The 7,450-nt window shown below is 49.6% G+C and overlaps 1 protein-coding gene across 2 annotated transcripts in view; it reads right to left on the reverse strand.

The window, feature by feature from the left end:
• Positions 1-6,852, reverse strand: part of ACTG2 (actin gamma 2, smooth muscle) — a 24,281-nt gene extending 17,429 nt beyond the window's left edge. The window contains exon 1 of one of the 2 annotated variants that reach the window (XM_006151239.3): positions 6,751-6,852. The gene's annotated coding sequence lies outside the window, so the exon portion shown is untranslated. Of the gene's footprint in view, positions 1-3,614; positions 3,633-6,750 lie in introns of those variants that run through there. The other variant, XM_027772958.1, reaches the window with a different exon arrangement.
• Between the last annotated feature and the right edge of the window lie 598 nt (positions 6,853-7,450).

A 7,450-nucleotide genomic window follows, 5' to 3' on the forward strand; every position in this document is an offset into this window, starting at 1 on the left:
ATGCAATGAGGCATGTTTACCGCTGCCTGAGGTACTATCATTAAAAGGTGGCCATTAACTGGGCAGTGTCAAAGTGGAGGCAATGATATGCCTCAGGACTCCACTCCGGATCCTGGTTCATGTGACATCTTTATAAATGAGTTGGATAAAAATATATAAAGCACACACCAATCAAATTTCCAGATAAACACATTGGAAAAAAGAATAATATTATGTGGGTTGAATGGAAAAATCGAAATCTAAAAAGATCTCAAAAGGCAGAGAAAATAAACTAAATCCAACAAGATAAAATTCACTGGAGTAAATACGCGGTCCCGTGCATCAGGCTCTATAAGCAAACCATGAAAGCTTTCATTCAGCATCTGTGAGCAGGGCCTCGATTCTTACTGAGGCCAGTCAGCAGCGTGCCTGGTCAGGATAAGAGCAACTCCAAACCCAGCCAGGAGCGCTATGTCCAGCTCTTGGGGCCACCTTGTTGGCAACAGTATGAGAAGTGGGCTTGCTTGTACTGCTGGTGAGTGTCCAAACGTACTACTTTTCTTTAAAAAAAAAAATTTTTTTTTTAATGTGCTAGAGGGCACATGTGCTTGCCAGAGAGAGAGAGGAGAAAGGGAATACACCTCCTACTGGATATGGTCACGTTGCAATCCATCTTCTTCGTTCCTCCATCCCGTTGGGAGTTTGGGAACACACCCATGTCCAGCATTTTTTTAAGCCACCAGAGTCAGATTCAAACCACAGAGTCAACCATCTGAGATCCAGCTTCCTTAACTGCTAGACCAGAGGGCCAGTCCTTAGTTTTTTTCTTTAATTTCCAGAGGGCACATGCACTTACCAGAGAGAGGGAGATAAAGCACCCCACAACAAGGCATGGTCACACCACAATCATTTCCCCTCCATTTCTCCATTCTATCAGGATTTGGGGCATGCACACACATTTACATGCCCAGGCCAGGATTCGAACTGTTGGCCAAGTGGGATCTGGCTGTCAATGTTCTGCACTTAACTACTGTGTTACAGGGCTGGCCACATGCTACTTTTCTGAAGGGGAATACTTATAAAATGCCTTAAGAACGTACAAAGCTTTTGACTCTACAAAAGCACTTTTTTTTTTTTTTTGAGAGGTTTTTGCTATAAGGCACATGCGCTCGCCAGACAGACAGAGAAAGACAGAGACAGAAAGCAAGAAATTACCCCCCGAGGGGATGGCCACACCACAATCCCTTCTCCTCCATTCTCCTCTTGGGATCTTGGGATCTTGGGCACACAAGCACACATGCCCGGCAGGTGATGCACATGGTGGGAAGCAACCTCCAAAGCTGGAAGATGGTCAAAAGGCAAAGCCACACCCTTATGACTGTCTTGCTCTAGGGTCGCCTCAGCATCATTCTCTCGTGTGTCATTTATAGTTGGAGCCCATCTGACTTCTCAATCCTTCAGTCCCCCACTGGAGTTTCCCACACACAGAAAGTGTCGAACTGTGTTTTCCAAGCAGAGCCGCAGCTGGAACGAGCCATAGTGACCGCAAGCTGCCGACTGTGGCTGTTCTGCCGCACTTTAGGTGGCTCTCGATTTGCTTGGAGAAGGCAGAATCAAATAGAAAAGAGGGTGGGGAAGGCAGGTTGAAGCCTGGAGGCGTGAGAGCAGCCTGCCCGGGGCACCATGCTCCCTGGGAGGGTGTCAGACTTCTGCCTGGACTGTGCCTGCCGGGAGAAATTCTAAACTTTCCTCAGCTGCTTTCTGGTCATTTGTGGCTAGACTTGAGCATGTCAGCTGAACCAGAGCCAAAACCACTGTGGTTTCCTGGGGTCACAACCACTTTGCGCTCACGGGACGCTGAGTGAGTTGTTCTGGCTCTTTCAGCTCCTAGCTACATCTGGGTTTTATTGACAAGTTAGAAATGTGGCTGTTAGCCCTCCTCACCAAAGGTAGCCCAAAACCTAAGACACAATGAGTGCAAGTCGTTTTTCTCACTTCCGCATCTCGCTGACCACCCCCACCCCAATGTGAAGACAGAGAGTCACTGTCCACCTTCGCCATCCCACTCCTAAGGGAAAAGTTTGGCTCCAGATTTTCTCCCATCTCCCCTTTCTTTGATGTTCTCCTCTCTTCTGGCACCCCTTTCCCACAGCCCATATGTGTCCCTCCCTGGCCCTCAGTTTCCTCCACTATAAAATGGAAGCAACAGGGGACCAGCAGTTAGCATAATGGCTATGTCGCTGGACTCCCACATAGTTGACCGGGGTTCAAGTCCCGGACCCGGTGACTTAAACTCACGCTGGGCGCACGTGTGTGTGTGCCCAAGATCCCGAGAGGAGAATGGAGGAGAAGGGATTGTGGCATGGCCATCCCCTCTGGGGGGTGATTTCTTGCTTTCTATCTCTCTGTCTCTCTCTCTCTGTCTGGCGAGCGCACACACCCTATAGCAAAAACTTCTCCTAAAAAAGAAAAAGAAAAAAAATGGAAGCAACAGCATCTATCTATGGGAAACAATAACCTAACATCACGAGGCAGTGGACCACATAAGACAATGGAAATTGTAAACTGGGGTAGGCAAAAACACATCTGTTTCTGTACTGCCCACAAGCTTTTACATTTCTAAATGACGGGGGAAGAAAGCAAAGAACCCTAATATTCCATGACTATGCAAATTATATGAAATTCAAATTTCAGTGTCCATAAAGTGTGAGGTGTTTTTTGTTTGTTTGTTTGTTTTCAGTTCATGATGGAGAGCAAGAGAGAGAGAGAAAAAGAAAAGCACCCTTGATAGGGTCTGGTCTTGCCTCAGTCCCCTTCCTCCAGCCCCCAGGTCATCAGGATCTTGGGCATGTGCATGCCCGTGCCCAGAGTGTTTTCAGTCCAACCCAGGATCTGAAACCGGGACTGGCCATGTGGCTTTCGGCACTGCAGGGACTCACTCGGACACCAAGTCTGGGCTTGTAAATAAAGCTTGGCTGAAGCACAGTCATGTCCATTCATTATCGATGGCTGCTTCTGTCCGTGTCAGAGGTACAGCCGGGGAACGTCAAGCTCTCAAAGCCTAAAATACGTTCTGGCCTTCTGCATTTAAAGTTTATCAATCCCTGTAGCAAAAGGCTGCAACATAACAATTATTATTTATCTCTCTTACTCTTCATCAAAACTTGCTCCCAGAATGGAGCCTGTCATATTAAAAGGAATTGATTCATTTCACAAATCAATGACTACTGAAGGCTGAATTTATCTCAATTCTCAAAGATATTTTTATTTTTTGTAGAAGGTTTTAGTCCTAAAAAGAAGGCCTCTCAAATGGCAGGATTCAAACAATAGTTGGGGACTTTTTTTTTTTTTTTAAAGGTTTTTGCCATAGGCCAGAGAGAGATAGTGAGAGGGAAAGTGAGAAATCACTTCCCAGGGGTCATAGCTGCACTGCAATCCCTTCTCCATTCTTCTCTTGGGATTTTTGGCAAACATGCACATGCCCCCAGCATGATTCTTAAGCCACCAGGTCCAGGACTTGAACTATGGTCAGCCATATGGGAGTTCAGTGCCTCAATCACCCATGCCACCTACTAGCCCCAAGAAGGATATATTTTTGGATGGGAGCTTCAAACGACAGGGAAGCAGCTGCCTACCTTTATCGGCACACCATGGATATATACGCATAGGATCAGAAAACCTGGCAGAGAGAAATAACTTCAGGAAAACACTGCCACAGTGAAAAGTGTAGCAGCACCTTTAATTAACTTCAGAGTATCTTCACGTCCTTCACATACATTAATTCAATTAAAAACGACCTGGTTAGTCATACTTCTGATTCTCAGAAATCTGCCCCTGTTGTCTGATTTTCTGGCTTTTATCTCGGACTGCCATTCACAACCCCGTAGCACACACACACACACACACATGGCCACCACTGCCTCCCCACCCCCAGCTTGCCCTAGCTCGGACCCTTGTCTGAGACCCACACCTGCAGAACTGACTGCCCGCTGTCATCTACCACCCCAACCCCTCATGCCCTTGTCTCCTGGAGTCTCTATTCAACACTCCAGGACTGTCCTCATCCCTGGCCCTTTACCTGGACTATCTTCAGAGAATCACACCTCCCACCATGGAGCCACGCCCAAAAGTCTGGCTCTTCTCCCTCCTAACTGATCAGGCTTCCCCCTCCCACTACTTGTAATTTGCTATAACACACATACACTTGCCAGAGAAAAACAGAGAGAAGTAAGAAAGCACACCCTAACGGGATGGCCCACCACAATCCCTTCTCCTTCATTCTCGTCTTGGAATTTGGGGCATACATGCACATGCACCTGGTGTGTTTTCCATGCCACAGATCTGGGACTCTGCAGTCGGCCATGTGTAATCCAGCCACCTTAGACACTGCTACCAGCTGGCCCCACCAGCCCCTCTGAAGTGTACCGCGAGCTCTCATGCACCAGCCCAGGACCACTGTAACCAGCAGCGGCACCCTGGCCTTGTGCCAGTTCCCTCTCTCCCAGCTGCCAAAGCAGTCCCTTCAAAGGGTCAATCTCTTGTCTCCCTCTAGGTTAAAACACTTTTATGGACCCCTATTGTCCGGATCCTTTAGTATATAAAGCCCCTGTAATACTGCCCTGCCTACCCCTCTGTATTTAGCACCCTGCTTTTTCTTTGTTACCTAACTTTAATGGAGTGGAGCCACTTAAGAGTCCCAAAGACCATGCTTCCTCTTTACCAGGACTACCTACTACAGGACCTAGCTCAGTCACCCCTTCCTCCATGAAGCCTTCCTGGATAACCCCTGGGCTGAGTAGGGGCTCCTCCTAGGTTCTACCCTTTTCTATACTTATCTACTCACAGTTCTCACCCATCATCTACCTCTCCCAGTGACTGAGAAAACTACATGGTTCCTAGGAAGCAGGGACCGCAGTTGGCACATGGCGGGTGCTCAGGAAGTGTTGGTAGTGAACAGAGGGAATGAGGACAAAGCCTTGTGCCTAGTTCACAATGCCATGTTGCCCATCCCGGCTTCCGTAGGCCTTGCCTGCAGACTCCCACGCTCACTGCAGTTCTGCCGGCACCCCCTCCTCTCTGCCACGGGACACACTGCCTCTTCCGGTGCGCGGGCAAAGTCTGCCCCACATTCAAATAGGAAAGGAGTGTGCTCAGACCTCCCTATGCAAAGTGTGGTCAGGCCAGCAGCCAGTACCCCTGGGAGCTTGTTAGGAATGCAAATTACAGGTCCCACCTCCCCTACCCAATGAGGAACTGGATGGGGTGTAGGCAGTCTTTTTTCACAAGCTCTCCAGGTGACTCCTTTTTTTTTTAATTTGCCAGAGGGTGTGTATGCTCACCAGAGAAAAAGGGGGAGAGAGAGAACATAATCCTTTCTCTTCCATTTCTCCATCTTGTCCAGATCTGGGGCATGCACACACACACACACACATGTTCCTGGTGTGTTTTTCTATTTTTCTTTTTTTTTTTTTAATAATTTATTCTATTTATTATCATTATTATTCTTTCACATGATTTCATCAGAGAGAGACAGACAGAGAGAGAGAGAGAGAGAGAGAGGGAAAGTGAGAAGGCAAGCCACCAGGTCCAGGACTTGAACTGTGGCCGGCCATGTGGGAAGCCCAGCACCTCAACCGCCACGCCATCTGCTGGCCCCGACCTGGTGTGTTTTTCAAGTCCCTGGGGCCGGGATTTGAATCAGACAGTTTGCCTTGTGGGACCCAACTAGGCCACAGGGCTGGTCCTCCAGGTAATTCTTAAAGTTTGAGAACTCGGGACCAGGCCCTGACAACATTGAACTGAGTGCTTCGTATGTGGGTTGTTTTATTTAAGCCTCACAACAGTGGTGCCAAGTAGATATTATCACAATGACCCATTTTACAGGTAAGGACGTTGTGGTCACTCAGTAACCCTGGTAGCTGGCCAGTGCCCCCCAAGGCCTGCACACAGCACCAGCCGCCACAGCTGTAATGTGACGCTAGCAGACTGATCACAAGCAGAAGTGACCGCTTGGTCTCGTCTTAGTTCTTCGCGTCTGTGCGTGTGGGGAGGCCCATGGCGTGAGCGGGTGGCTTCTCAGCTGGGTGAGACTTTTGTACAAGTTGCTTAACTTCTGGAGGACTCGATGTCCTCATCAGAGTAGAATGAAGTAGATTGCTCCCAAGTCCCCTCCAGCCCTAAACCGCAGATGCCACAGGACACTTGTCCCCCACCCTATCCCACCCCTGACATTCCCAGTCCCTAATGACCATGGAGCCTTCAGGGACTAAAAAAAAAAAAATCCACTCATCCCAACCACACACAAGCCAGAGGACAGGGAGACCCACAGGGACTGAAGAAATGCCTTCCCATTCCTAGGTGTCGTGAACACAGGAACGGCATTGGCTGTGAGTTAAATCCCCCAAGAAGAAGCTGTTCTCCTGCAGAGTATTGGCTCCAGTTAAACAGCTCGCCTGCCATTCTGACCCATGAGGGAGGACGTCAGAGAGCCCACTGTCCTGGCCCCAGTGAGTAGGGCAAGCGGAAACTGCAGGCCTCACATGCCACCCACCCCCAGTCAGAAGGCAGAGGGCATGATTCCAAGCTGCCCCTGCCCCGGGGTGCCCATGGCCAGAAGCCTCCTCCTGGAAGGCAATGGTGTGCTTGCAGGCGCTGCTGTCCCAGGGCCTTCCCGTGTGACCTGGGCCAGCGTCACAGAAGCAGGCCAATCTGGAGGCACCTCCCGCACCCAGGCCCAAAAGGAAGAGGCAGCAGAAGCCAGACGGTACTCACCGAGTATACGAGAGGTCCTTCTCCCAGTGACTGCAGGCTGGTGTGTCTTTGGCATAAATACCAGAGCAATATAAAACCCCAGAGGCGGATCTTCTTTAAACAGAGTCCCTAAAAAGGCCAGCTGACGGTGTGTTAGCAATATTACCATATAAGGTGGTTTTTCCAATAAATTGGCCTGGGGGGGTGGGAAAAGGGGGGTGGGGAGAGTGAATTATCATTTGAAAAATGTATGCAAAAGGACTGGAGTGGCAGCAGCTCCGGTGCTAGTGGGTTTGTTCCTTTTATGCTGCACTTGCATAAACAACACTCACACCAGGCCTTATAAGCTGCCCAGAGTGAGGCCAGATGGAGCTCTGATCCTGGAGAGAACCATACCAAGAATGGCAGTGGGCCTCATGCATCCACACCTCCCTCCTCAAGCCCCGCTGCCGCCCGTGGGGCTGCCGGGGTCATACATGCAGTGTCCCCAAAATGGGTACAACTGGGCTTCACTTGGCACAAGCCTAGGACAGCTAAAAGCCGAAGGGGGAAGGAAATCCCGTGAGCGCTACGCACCTGCATTCCCCCTGGTGCCAGCTCCTCACCCCTGGGCTAAGTCCCAGGACACCTGAGGCCTCCTCTGCAAACTTACTCCCTCCAGTCTGTCTCCCTCTCCCATTAAACGTTCTCTACCCAATCCATACACACTGGGAATTACAGG

This window comes from Tupaia chinensis, unplaced genomic scaffold, assembly GCF_000334495.1.
Source record: "Tupaia chinensis unplaced genomic scaffold, TupChi_1.0 Scaffold000316_1, whole genome shotgun sequence".
NCBI lineage: Eukaryota > Metazoa > Chordata > Mammalia > Scandentia > Tupaiidae > Tupaia > Tupaia belangeri.